Source organism: Phalacrocorax aristotelis, chromosome 10 (genome assembly GCF_949628215.1).
Source record: "Phalacrocorax aristotelis chromosome 10, bGulAri2.1, whole genome shotgun sequence".
In the NCBI taxonomy this organism is placed as follows: Eukaryota; Metazoa; Chordata; class Aves; order Suliformes; family Phalacrocoracidae; genus Phalacrocorax; species Phalacrocorax aristotelis.
Window position 1 is genome coordinate 16,569,522 of NC_134285.1, and position 13,436 is coordinate 16,582,957.

Here is a 13,436-nt window from a genome sequence, read left to right on the forward strand (position 1 = left end):
CCTTAAAAGCAGAGGGGCTTGGGCCCCAGGAATTAAGGGTTTGGCTGCTAAAAATGAGGCCTTGAGCCTCAAAAGTAAAGGGGCTTGGACACCAGGAAGTGAGGGTTTGGCTGCTAAAAACGAGGCCTTGAGCATTAAAAGGTGAGGGGCTTAGACCCCTGAAAGTAAGGGTTTGGCTGCTAAAAATGAGGCCTTGAGCCTTAAAAGAGAAGGGGCTTGGGCCCCAGGAATTAAGCGTTTGGCTGCTAAAAATGAGGCCTTGAGCCTTAAAAGCAGAAAGGGCTTGGGCCCCAGGAATTAAGGGTTTGGCTGCTAAAAATGAGGCCTTGAGCCTTAAAAGAGAAGGGGCTTGGGCCCCAGGAATTAAGGGTTTGGCTGCTAAAAATGAGGCCTCGAGCCTTAAAAGAGAAGGGGCTTGGACTCCTGGAAGTGAGGGTTTGGCTGCTAAAAATGAGGCCTTGAGCCTTAAAAGTAAAGGGGCTTAGACCCCTGGAAGTGAGGTTTGGCTGCTAGAAAGGAGGCCTTGAGCCTTAAAAGAGAAGGGGCTTGGACATCTTAAATGAGGGTTTGGCTGCTAATAATGAGGCCTTGAGCCTTAAAAGAGAAGGGGCTTGGACCCCTGGAAGTGAGTGTTTGGCTGCTAAAATTGAGGCCTTGAGCCTTAAAAGAGAAGGGGCTTGGACCCCTCGAAGTGAGGGTTTGGCTGCTAAATACAAGGCCTTGAGCCTTAAAAGCAGAGGGGCTTGGACATCTTAAATGAGGGTTTGCCTGCTAATAATGAGGCCTTGAGCCTTAAAAGAGAAGGGGCTTGGACCCCTGGAAGTGAGTGTTTGGCTGCTAAAATTGAGGTCTTGAGCCTTGAAAGCGGAGGGACTTAAACCTGTGGAATGAAGGTTTGGCTGGTAAAAATGAAGGCTTGAGCCTTAAAACAGAGGAGCTTGGACCCCTGAAAGTAAGTTTTTGGCTGCTAATAATGAGGCCTGGAGCCTTAAAAGAGAAGGGGTTTGGACCCCTCGAAGTGAGGGTTTGGCTGTTAAATAAAGGCCTTGAGCCTTAAAAGAGAAGGGGCTTGGACCCCTCGAAGTGAGGGTTTGGCTGCTAAAAATGAAGGCTTGAGCCTTAAAACAGAAGAGCTTGGACCCCTGAAAGTAAGTTTTTGGCTGCTAATAATGAGGCCTTGAGCCTTAAAAGTGAAGGGGCTTGGACCCCAGGAAGTGAGGGTTTGGCTGCTAAAAATGAGGTCTTGAGCCTTAAAAGAGAAGGGGCTTGGACCCCTCGAAGTGAGGGTTTGGCTGCTAAATACAAGGCCTTGAGCCTTAAAAGCAGAGGGGCTTGGGCCCCAGGAATTAAGGGTTTGGCTGCTAAAAATGAGGCCTTGAGCCTCAAAAGTAAAGGGGCTTGGACACCAGGAAGTGAGGGTTTGGCTGCTAAAAACGAGGCCTTGAGCATTAAAAGGTGAGGGGCTTAGACCCCTGAAAGTAAGGGTTTGGCTGCTAAAAATGAGGCCTTGAGCCTTAAAAGCAGAAGGGGCTTGGGCCCCTGGAAGTGAGGGTTTGGCTACTAAAAATGAGGCCTTGAGCCTTAAAAGCAGAAAGGGCTTGGGCCCCAGGAATTAAGGGTCTGGCTGCTAAAAATGAGGCCTTGAGCCTTAAAAGAGAAGGGGCTTGGGCCCCAGGAATTAAGGGTTTGGCTGCTAAAAATGAGGCCTCGAGCCTTAAAAGAGAAGGGGTTTGGACCCCTCGAAGTGAGGGTTTGGCTGCTAAAAATGAGGCCTTGAGCCTTAAAAGTAAAGGGGCTTAGACCCCTGGAAGTGAGGTTTGGCTGCTAGAAAGGAGGCCTTGAGCCTTAAAAGAGAAGGGGCTTGGACATCTTAAATGAGGGTTTGGCTGCTAATAATGAGGCCTTGAGCCTTAAAAGAGAAGGGGCTTGGACCCCTGGAAGTGAGTGTTTGGCTGCTAAAATTGAGGCCTTGAGCCTTGAAAGCGGAGGGACTTAAACCTGTGGAATGAAGGTTTGGCTGGTAAAAATGAAGGCTTGAGCCTTAAAACAGAGGAGCTTGGACCCCTGAAAGTAAGTTTTTGGCTGCTAATAATGAGGCTTTGAGCCTTAAAAGTGAAGGGGCTTGGACCCCAGGAAGTGAGGGTTTGGCTGCTAAAAACGAGGTCTTGAGCCTTAAAAAAGAAGGGGCTTGGACTCCAGGAAGTGAAGGTTTGGCTGCTAAAAATGAGGCCTTGAGCCTTGAAAGCGGAGGGACTTAAACCTGTGGAATGAGGGTTTGGCTGCTAAAAATGAAGGCTTGAGCCTTAAAACAGAGGAGCTTGGACCCCTGAAAGTAAGTTTTTGGCTGCTAATAATGAGGCCTGGAGCCTTAAAAGAGAAGGGGTTTGGACCCCTCGAAGTGAGGGTTTGGCTGTTAAATAAAGGCCTTGAGCCTTAAAAGAGAAGGGGCTTGGACCCCTCGAAGTGAGGGTTTGGCTGCTAAAAATGAGGCCTTGAGCCTTAAAAGAGAAGAGGCTTGGACTCCTGGAAGTGAGGGTTTGCTGCTAAAAACGAGGTCTTGAGCCTTAAAAAAGAAGGGGCTTGGACTCCAGGAAGTGAGGGTTTGGCTGCTAAAAATGAGGCCTTGAGCCTTGAAAGCGGAGGGACTTAAACCTGTGGAATGAGGGTTTGGCTGCTAAAAATGAAGGCTTGAGCCTTAAAACAGAGGAGCTTGGACCCCTGAAAGTAAGTTTTTGGCTGCTAATAATGAGGCCTTGAGCCTTAAAAGAGAAGGGGCTTGGACCCCAGGAAGTGAGGGTTTGGCTGCTAAAAATGAGGTCTTGAGCCTTAAAAGAGAAGGGGCTTGGACCCCTCGAAGTGAGGGTTTGGCTGCTAAATACAAGGCCTTGAGCCTTAAAAGCAGAGGGGCTTGGGCCCCAGGAATTAAGGGTTTGGCTGCTAAAAATGAGGCCTTGAGCCTCAAAAGTAAAGGGGCTTGGACACCAGGAAGTGAGGGTTTGGCTGCTAAAAACGAGGCCTTGTGCATTAAAAGGTGAGGGGCTTAGACCCCTGAAAGTAAGGGTTTGGCTGCTAAAAATGAGGCCTTGAGCCTTAAAAGCAGAAGGGGCTTGGGCCCCAGGAATTAAGGGTTTGGCTGCTAAAAATGAGGCCTTGAGCCTTAAAAAAGAAGGGGCTTGGGCCCCAGGAATTAAGGGTTTGGCTGCTAAAAATGAGGCCTCGATCGTTAAAAGAGAAGGGGCTTGGACCCCTCGAAGTGAGGGTTTGGCTGCTAAAAATGAGGCCTTGACCCTTAAAAGAGAAGGGGCTTGGACCCCTGGAAGTGAGGGTTTGGCTGCTAGAAAGGAGGCCTTGAGCCTTAAAAGAGAAGGGGCTTGGACATCTTAAATGAGGGTTTGGCTGCTAATAATGAGGCCTTGAGCCTTAAAAGAGAAGGGGCTTGGACCCCTGGAAGTGAGTGTTTGGCTGCTAAAATTGAGGCCTTGAGCCTTGAAAGCGGAGGGACTTAAACCTGTGGAATGAAGGTTTGGCTGCTAAAAATGAAGGCTTGAGCCTTAAAACAGAGGAGCTTGGACCCCTGAAAGTAAGTTTTTGGCTGCTAATAATGAGGCCTGGAGCCTTAAAAGAGAAGGGGTTTGGACCCCTCGAAGTGAGGGTTTGGCTGTTAAATAAAGGCCTTGAGCCTTAAAAGAGAAGAGGCTTGGACTCCTGGAAGTGAGGGTTTGGCTGCTAAAAACGAAGTCTTGAGCCTTAAAAAAGAAGGGGCTTGGACTCCAGGAAGTGAGGGTTTGGCTGCTAAAAATGAGGCCTTGAGCCTTGAAAGCGGAGGGACTTAAACCTGTGGAATGAGGGTTTGGCTGCTAAAAATGAAGGCTTGAGCCTTAAAACAGAGGAGCTTGGACCCCTGAAAGTAAGTTTTTGGCGGCTAATAATGAGGCCTTGAGCCTTAAAAGTGAAGGGGCTTGGACCCCAGGAAGTGAGGGTTTGGCTGCTAAAAATGAGGTCTTGAGCCTTAAAAGAGAAGGGGCTTGGACCCCTCGAAGTGAGGGTTTGGCTGCTAAATACAAGGCCTTGAGCCTTAAAAGCAGAGGGGCTTGGACATCTTAAATGAGGGTTTGGCTGCTAAAAATGAGGCCTTGAGCCTTAAAAGAGAAGGGGCTTGGACCCCTGGAAGTGAGTGTTTGGCTGCTAAAATTGAGGCCTTGAGCCTTGAAAGCGGAGGGACTTAAACCTGTGGAATGAAGGTTTGGCTGGTAAAAATGAAGGCTTGAGCCTTAAAACAGAGGAGCTTGGACCCCTGAAAGTAAGTTTTTGGCTGCTAATAATGAGGCCTGGAGCCTTAAAAGAGAAGGGGTTTGGACCCCTCGAAGTGAGGGTTTGGCTGTTAAATCAAGGCCTTGAGCCTTAAAAGAGAAGGGGCTTGGACCCCTCGAAGTGAGGGTTTGGCTGCTAAAAATGAGGCCTTGAGCCTTAAAAGAGAAGAGGCTTGGACTCCTGGAATTGAGGGTTTGCTGCTAAAAACGAGGTCTTGAGCCTTAAAAAAGAAGGGGCTTGGACCCCTGGAAGTGAGGGTTTGGCTGCTAAAAATGAGGCCTTGAGCCTTGAAAGCGGAGGGACTTAAACCTGTGGAATGAGGGTTTGGCTGCTAAAAATGAAGGCTTGAGCCTTAAAACAGAGGAGCTTGGACCCCTGAAAGTAAGTTTTTGGCTGCTAATAATGAGGCCTTGAGCCTTAAAAGTGAAGGGGCTTGGACCCCAGGAAGTGAGGGTTTGGCTGCTAAAAATGAGGTCTTGAGCCTTAAAAGAGAAGGGGCTTGGACCCCTCGAAGTGAGGGTTTGGCTGCTAAATACAAGGCCTTGAGCCTTAAAAGCAGAGGGGCTTGGGCCCCAGGAATTAAGGGTTTGGCTGCTAAAAATGAGGCCTTGAGCCTCAAAAGTAAAGGGGCTTGGACACCAGGAAGTGAGGGTTTGGCTGCTAAAAACGAGGCCTTGAGCATTAAAAGGTGAGGGGCTTAGACCCCTGAAAGTAAGGGTTTGGCTGCTAAAAATGAGGCCTTGAGCCTTAAAAGCAGAAGGGGCTTGGGCCCCAGGAATTAAGGGTTTGGCTGCTAAAAATGAGGCCTTGAGCCTTAAAAGAGAAGGGGGTTGGGCCCCAGGAATTAAGGGTTTGGCTGCTAAAAATGAGGCCTCGAGCCTTAAAAGAGAAGGGGCTTGGACTCCTGGAAGTGAGGGTTTGGCTGCTAAAAATGAGGCCTTGAGCCTTAAAAGTAAAGGGGCTTAGACCCCTGGAAGTGAGGTTTGGCTGCTAGAAAGGAGGCCTTGAGCCTTAAAAGAGAAGGGGCTTGGACATCTTAAATGAGGGTTTGGCTGCTAATAATGAGGCCTTGAGCCTTAAAAGAGAAGGGGCTTGGACCCCTGGAAGTGAGTGTTTGGCTGCTAAAATTGAGGCCTTGAGCCTTGAAAGCGGAGGGACTTAAACCTGTGGAATGAAGGTTTGGCTGGTAAAAATGAAGGCTTGAGCCTTAAAACAGAGGAGCTTGGACCCCTGAAAGTAAGTTTTTGGCTGCTAATAATGAGGCCTTGAGCCTTAAAAGTGAAGGGGCTTGGACACCAGGAAGTGAGGGTTTGGCTGCTAAAAACGAGGTCTTGAGCCTTAAAAAAGAAGGGGCTTGGACCCCTCGAAGTGAGGGTTTGGCTGCTAAAAATGAGGCCTTGAGCCTTGAAAGCGGAGGGACTTAAACCTGTGGAATGAGGGTTTGGCTGGTAAAAATGAAGGCTTGAGCCTTAAAACAGAGGAGCTTGGACCCCTGAAAGTAAGTTTTTGGCTGCTAATAATGAGGCCTGGAGCCTTAAAAGAGAAGGGGTTTGGACCCCTCGAAGTGAGGGTTTGGCTGTTAAATAAAGGCCTTGAGCCTTAAAAGAGAAGGGGCTTGGACCCCTCGAAGTGAGGGTTTGGCTGCTAAAAATGAGGCCTTGAGCCTTAAAAGAGAAGAGGCTTGGACTCCTGGAAGTGAGGGTTTGCTGCTAAAAACGAGGTCTTGAGCCTTAAAAAAGAAGGGGCTTGGACTCCAGGAAGTGAGGGTTTGGCTGCTAAAAATGAGGCCTTGAGCCTTGAAAGCGGAGGGACTTAAACCTGTGGAATGAGGGTTTGGCTGCTAAAAATGAAGGCTTGAGCCTTAAAACAGAGGAGCTTGGACCCCTGAAAGTAAGTTTTTGGCTGCTAATAATGAGGCCTTGAGCCTTAAAAGTGAAGGGGCTTGGACCCCAGGAAGTGAGGGTTTGGCTGCTAAAAATGAGGTCTTGAGCCTTAAAAGAGAAGGGGCTTGGACCCCTCGAAGTGAGGGTTTGGCTGCTAAATACAAGGCCTTGAGCCTTAAAAGCAGAGGGGCTTGGGCCCCAGGAATTAAGGGTTTGGCTGCTAAAAATGAGGCCTTGAGCCTCAAAAGTAAAGGGGCTTGGACACCAGGAAGTGAGGGTTTGGCTGCTAAAAACGAGGCCTTGAGCATTAAAAGGTGAGGGGCTTAGACCCCTGAAAGTAAGGGTTTGGCTGCTAAAAATGAGGCCTTGAGCCTTAAAAGCAGAAGGGGCTTGGGCCCCAGGAATTAAGGGTTTGGCTGCTAAATATGAGGCCTTGAGCCTTAAAAGAGAAGGGGCTTGGGCCCCAGGAATTAAGGGTTTGGCTGCTAAAAATGAGGCCTCGAGCCTTAAAAGAGAAGGGGCTTGGACCCCTCGAAGTGAGGGTTTGGCTGCTAAAAATGAGGCCTTGACCCTTAAAAGAGAAGGGGCTTGGACCCCTGGAAGTGAGGGTTTGGCTGCTAGAAAGGAGGCCTTGAGCCTTAAAAGAGAAGGGGCTTGGACATCTTAAATGAGGGTTTGGCTGCTAAAATTGAGGCCTTGAGCCTTGAAAGCGGAGGGACTTAAACCTGTGGAATGAGGGTTTGGCTGCTAAAAATGAAGGCTTGAGCCTTAAAACAGAGGAGCTTGGACCCCTGAAAGTAAGTTTTTGGCTGCTAATAATGAGGCCTTGAGCCTTAAAAGTGAAGGGGCTTGGACCCCAGGAAGTGAGGGTTTGGCTGTTAAATAAAGGCCTTGAGCCTTAAAAGAGAAGGGGCTTGGACCCCTCGAAGTGAGGGTTTGGCTGCTAAAAATGAGGCCTTGAGCCTTGAAAGCGGAGGGACTTAAACCTGTGGAATGAGGGTTTGGCTGCTAAAAATGAAGGCTTGAGCCTTAAAACAGAGGAGCTTGGACCCCTGAAAGTAAGTTTTTGGCTGCTAATAATGAGGCCTTGAGCCTTAAAAGTGAAGGGGCTTGGGCCCCAGGAAGTGAGGGTTTGGCTGCTAAAAATGAGGTCTTGAGCCTTAAAAGAGAAGGGGCTTGGACCCCTCGAAGTGAGGGTTTGGCTGCTAAATACAAGGCCTTGAGCCTTAAAAGCAGAGGGTCTTGGGCCCCAGGAATTAAGGGTTTGGCTGCTAAAAATGAGGCCTTGAGCCTCAAAATTAAAGGGGCTTGGACACCAGGAAGTGAGGGTTTGGCTGCTAGAAAGGAGGCCTTGAGCCTTAAAAGATAAGGGGCTTGGACATCTTAAATGAGGGTTTGGCTGCTAATAATGAGGCCTTGAGCCTTAAAAGAGAAGGGGCTTGAACCCCTGGAAGTGAGTGTTTGGCTGCTAAAATTGAGGCCTTGAGCCTTGAAAGCGGAGGGACTTAAACCTGTAGAATGAGGGTTTGGCTGGTAAAAATGAAGGCTTGAGCCTTAAAACAGAGGAGCTTGGACCCCTGAAAGTAAGTTTTTGGCTGCTAATAATGAGGCCTGGAGCCTTAAAAGAGAAGGGGTTTGGACCCCTCGAAGTGAGGGTTTGGCTGTTAAATAAAGGCCTTGAGCCTTAAAAGAGAAGGGGCTTGGACCCCTCGAAGTGAGGGTTTGGCTGCTAAAAATGAGGCCTTGAGCCTTAAAAGAGAAGAGGCTTGGACTCCTGGAAGTGAGGGTTTGCTGCTAAAAACGAGGTCTTGAGCCTTAAAAAAGAAGGGGCTTGGACTCCAGGAAGTGAGGGTTTGGCTGCTAAAAATGAGGCCTTGAGCCTTGAAAGCGGAGGGACTTAAACCTGTGGAATGAGGGTTTGGCTGCTAAAAATGAAGGCTTGAGCCTTAAAACAGAGGAGCTTGGACCCCTGAAAGTAAGTTTTTGGCTGCTAATAATGAGGCCTTGAGCCTTAAAAGTGAAGGGGCTTGGACCCCAGGAAGTGAGGGTTTGGCTGCTAAAAATGAGGTCTTGAGCCTTAAAAGAGAAGGGGCTTGGACCCCTCGAAGTGAGGGTTTGGCTGCTAAATACAAAGCCTTGAGCCTTAAAAGCAGAGGGGCTTGGGCCCCAGGAATTAAGGGTTTGGCTGCTAAAAATGAGGCCTTGAGCCTCAAAAGTAATGGGGCTTGGAACCCAGGAAGTGAGGGTTTGGCTGCTAAAAACGAGGCCTTGAGCATTAAAAGAGAAGGGGCTTGGACCCCTGGAAGTGAGTGTTTGGCTGCTAAAATTGAGGCCTTGAGCCTTGAAAGCGGAGGGACTTAAACCCGTGGAATGAAGGTTTGGCTGCTAAAAATGAAGGCTTGAGCCTTAAAACAGAGGAGCTTGGACCCCTGAAAGTAAGTTTTTGGCTGCTAATAATGAGGCCTTGAGCCTTAAAAGTGAAGGGGCTTGGACCCCAGGAAGTGAGGGTTTGGCTGCTAAAAATGAGGTCTTGAGCCTTAAAAGAGAAGGGGCTTGGACCCCTCGAAGTGAGGGTTTGGCTGCTAAATACAAGGCCTTGAGCCTTAAAAGCAGAGGGGCTTGGGCCCCAGGAATTAAGGGTTTGGCTGCTAAAAATGAGGCCTTGAGCCTCAAAAGTAAAGGGGCTTGGACACCAGGAAGTGAGGGTTTGGCTGCTAGAAAGAGGCCTTGAGCCTTAAAAGAGAAGGGGCTTGGACATCTTAAATGAGGGTTTGCCTGCTAATAATGAGGCCTTGAGCCTTAAAAGAGAAGGGGCTTGGGCCCCTCGAAGTGAGGGTTTGGCTGTTAAATAAAGGCCTTGAGCCTTAAAAGAGAAGGGGCTTCGACCCCTGGAAGTGAGTGTTTGGCTGCTAAAATTGAGGCCTTGAGCCTTGAAAGCAGAGGGACTTAAACCTGTGGAATGAGGGTTTGGCTGGTAAAAATGAAGGCTTGAGCCTTAAAACAGAGGAGCTTGGACCCCTGAAAGTAAGTTTTTGGCTGCTAATAATGAGGCCTGGAGCCTTAAAAGAGAAGGGGTTTGGACCCCTCGAAGTGAGGGTTTGGCTGTTAAATAAAGGCCTTGAGCCTTAAAAGAGAAGGGGCTTGGACCCCTCGAAGTGAGGGTTTGGCTGCTAAAAATGAGGCCTTGAGCCTTGAAAGCGGAGGGACTTAAACCTGTGGAATGAGGGTTTGGCTGCTAAAAATGAAGGCTTGAGCCTTAAAACAGAGGAGCTTGGACCCCTGAAAGTAAGTTTTTGGCTGCTAATAATGAGGCCTTGAGCCTTAAAAGTGAAGGGGCTTGGGCCCCAGGAAGTGAGGGTTTGGCTGCTAAAAATGAGGTCTTGAGCCTTAAAAGAGAAGGGGCTTGGACCCCTCGAAGTGAGGGTTTGGCTGCTAAATACAAGGCCTTGAGCCTTAAAAGCAGAGGGGCTTGGGCCCCAGGAATTAAGGGTTTGGCTGCTAAAAATGAGGCCTTGAGCCTCAAAATTAAAGGGGCTTGGACACCAGGAAGTGAGGGTTTGGCTGCTAGAAAGGAGGCCTTGAGCCTTAAAAGAGAAGGGGCTTGGACATCTTAAATGAGGGTTTGGCTGCTAATAATGAGGCCTTGAGCCTTAAAAGAGAAGGGGCTTGAACCCCTGGAAGTGAGTGTTTGGCTGCTAAAATTGAGGCCTTGAGCCTTGAAAGCGGAGGGACTTAAACCTGTAGAATGAGGGTTTGGCTGGTAAAAATGAAGGCTTGAGCCTTAAAACAGAGGAGCTTGGACCCCTGAAAGTAAGTTTTTGGCTGCTAATAATGAGGCCTGGAGCCTTAAAAGAGAAGGGGTTTGGACCCCTCGAAGTGAGGGTTTGGCTGTTAAATAAAGGCCTTGAGCCTTAAAAGAGAAGGGGCTTGGACCCCTCGAAGTGAGGGTTTGGCTGCTAAAAATGAGGCCTTGAGCCTTAAAAGAGAAGAGGCTTGGACTCCTGGAAGTGAGGGTTTGCTGCTAAAAACGAGGTCTTGAGCCTTAAAAAAGAAGGGGCTTGGACTCCAGGAAGTGAGGGTTTGGCTGCTAAAAATGAGGCCTTGAGCCTTGAAAGCGGAGGGACTTAAACCTGTGGAATGAGGGTTTGGCTGCTAAAAATGAAGGCTTGAGCCTTAAAACAGAGGAGCTTGGACCCCTGAAAGTAAGTTTTTGGCTGCTAATAATGAGGCCTTGAGCCTTAAAAGTGAAGGGGCTTGGACCCCAGGAAGTGAGGGTTTGGCTGCTAAAAATGAGGTCTTGAGCCTTAAAAGAGAAGGGGCTTGGACCCCTCGAAGTGAGGGTTTGGCTGCTAAATACAAAGCCTTGAGCCTTAAAAGCAGAGGGGCTTGGGCCCCAGGAATTAAGGGTTTGGCTGCTAAAAATGAGGCCTTGAGCCTCAAAAGTAATGGGGCTTGGAACCCAGGAAGTGAGGGTTTGGCTGCTAAAAACGAGGCCTTGAGCATTAAAAGAGAAGGGGCTTGGACCCCTGGAAGTGAGTGTTTGGCTGCTAAAATTGAGGCCTTGAGCCTTGAAAGCGGAGGGACTTAAACCCGTGGAATGAAGGTTTGGCTGCTAAAAATGAAGGCTTGAGCCTTAAAACAGAGGAGCTTGGACCCCTGAAAGTAAGTTTTTGGCTGCTAATAATGAGGCCTTGAGCCTTAAAAGTGAAGGGGCTTGGACCCCAGGAAGTGAGGGTTTGGCTGCTAAAAATGAGGTCTTGAGCCTTAAAAGAGAAGGGGCTTGGACCCCTCGAAGTGAGGGTTTGGCTGCTAAATACAAGGCCTTGAGCCTTAAAAGCAGAGGGGCTTGGGCCCCAGGAATTAAGGGTTTGGCTGCTAAAAATGAGGCCTTGAGCCTCAAAAGTAAAGGGGCTTGGACACCAGGAAGTGAGGGTTTGGCTGCTAGAAAGAGGCCTTGAGCCTTAAAAGAGAAGGGGCTTGGACATCTTAAATGAGGGTTTGCCTGCTAATAATGAGGCCTTGAGCCTTAAAAGAGAAGGGGCTTGGGCCCCTCGAAGTGAGGGTTTGGCTGTTAAATAAAGGCCTTGAGCCTTAAAAGAGAAGGGGCTTCGACCCCTGGAAGTGAGTGTTTGGCTGCTAAAATTGAGGCCTTGAGCCTTGAAAGCAGAGGGACTTAAACCTGTGGAATGAGGGTTTGGCTGGTAAAAATGAAGGCTTGAGCCTTAAAACAGAGGAGCTTGGACCCCTGAAAGTAAGTTTTTGGCTGCTAATAATGAGGCCTGGAGCCTTAAAAGAGAAGGGGTTTGGACCCCTCGAAGTGAGGGTTTGGCTGTTAAATAAAGGCCTTGAGCCTTAAAAGAGAAGGGGCTTGGACCCCTCGAAGTGAGGGTTTGGCTGCTAAAAATGAGGCCTTGAGCCTTGAAAGCGGAGGGACTTAAACCTGTGGAATGAGGGTTTGGCTGCTAAAAATGAAGGCTTGAGCCTTAAAACAGAGGAGCTTGGACCCCTGAAAGTAAGTTTTTGGCTGCTAATAATGAGGCCTTGAGCCTTAAAAGTGAAGGGGCTTGGGCCCCAGGAAGTGAGGGTTTGGCTGCTAAAAATGAGGTCTTGAGCCTTAAAAGAGAAGGGGCTTGGACCCCTCGAAGTGAGGGTTTGGCTGCTAAATACAAGGCCTTGAGCCTTAAAAGCAGAGGGGCTTGGGCCCCAGGAATTAAGGGTTTGGCTGCTAAAAATGAGGCCTTGAGCCTCAAAATTAAAGGGGCTTGGACACCAGGAAGTGAGGGTTTGGCTGCTAGAAAGGAGGCCTTGAGCCTTAAAAGAGAAGGGGCTTGGACATCTTAAATGAGGGTTTGGCTGCTAATAATGAGGCCTTGAGCCTTAAAAGAGAAGGGGCTTGAACCCCTGGAAGTGAGTGTTTGGCTGCTAAAATTGAGGCCTTGAGCCTTGAAAGCAGAGGGACTTAAACCTGTGGAATGAGGGTTTGGCTGGTAAAAATGAAGGCTTGAGCCTTAAAACAGAGGAGCTTGGACCCCTGAAAGTAAGTTTTTGGCTGCTAATAATGAGGCCTGGAGCCTTAAAAGAGAAGGGGTTTGGACCCCTCGAAGTGAGGGTTTGGCTGTTAAATAAAGGCCTTGAGCCTTAAAAGAGAAGGGGCTTGGACCCCTCGAAGTGAGGGTTTGGCTGCTAAAAATGAGGCCTTGAGCCTTAAAAGAGAAGAGGCTTGGACTCCTGGAAGTGAGGGTTTGCTGCTAAAAACGAGGTCTTGAGCCTTAAAAAAGAAGGGGCTTGGACTCCAGGAAGTGAGGGTTTGGCTGCTAAAAATGAGGCCTTGAGCCTTGAAAGCGGAGGGACTTAAACCTGTGGAATGAGGGTTTGGCTGCTAAAAATGAAGGCTTGAGCCTTAAAACAGAGGAGCTTGGACCCCTGAAAGTAAGTTTTTGGCTGCTAATAATGAGGCCTTGAGCCTTAAAAGTGAAGGGGCTTGGACCCCAGGAAGTGAGGGTTTGGCTGCTAAAAATGAGGTCTTGAGCCTTAAAAGAGAAGGGGCTTGGACCCCTCGAAGTGAGGGTTTGGCTGCTAAATACAAGGCCTTGAGCCTTAAAAGCAGAGGGGCTTGGGCCCCAGGAATTAAGGGTTTGGCTGCTAAAAATGAGGCCTTGAGCCTCAAAAGTAAAGGGGCTTGGAACCCAGGAAGTGAGGGTTTGGCTGCTAAAAACGAGGCCTTGAGCATTAAAAGAGAAGGGGCTTGGACCCCTGGAAGTGAGTGTTTGGCTGCTAAAATTGAGGCCTTGAGCCTTGAAAGCGGAGGGACTTAAACCCGTGGAATGAAGGTTTGGCTGCTAAAAATGAAGGCTTGAGCCTTAAAACAGAGGAGCTTGGACCCCTGAAAGTAAGTTTTTGGCTGCTAATAATGAGGCCTGGAGCCTTAAAAGAGAAGGGGTTTGGACCCCTCGAAGTGAGGGTTTGGCTGTTAAATAAAGGCCTTGAGCCGTAAAAGAGAAGGGGCTTGGACCCCTCGAAGTGAGGGTTTGGCTGCTAAAAATGAGGCCTTGAGCCTTAAAAGAGAAGAGGCTTGGACTCCTGGAAGTGAGGGTTTGCTGCTAAAAACGAGGTCTTGAGCCTTAAAAAAGAAGGGGCTTGGACTCCAGGAAGTGAGGGTTTGGCTGCTAAAAATGAGGCCTTGACCCTTAAAAGAGAAGGGGCTTGGACCCCTGGAAGTGAGGGTTTGGCTGCTAGAAAGGA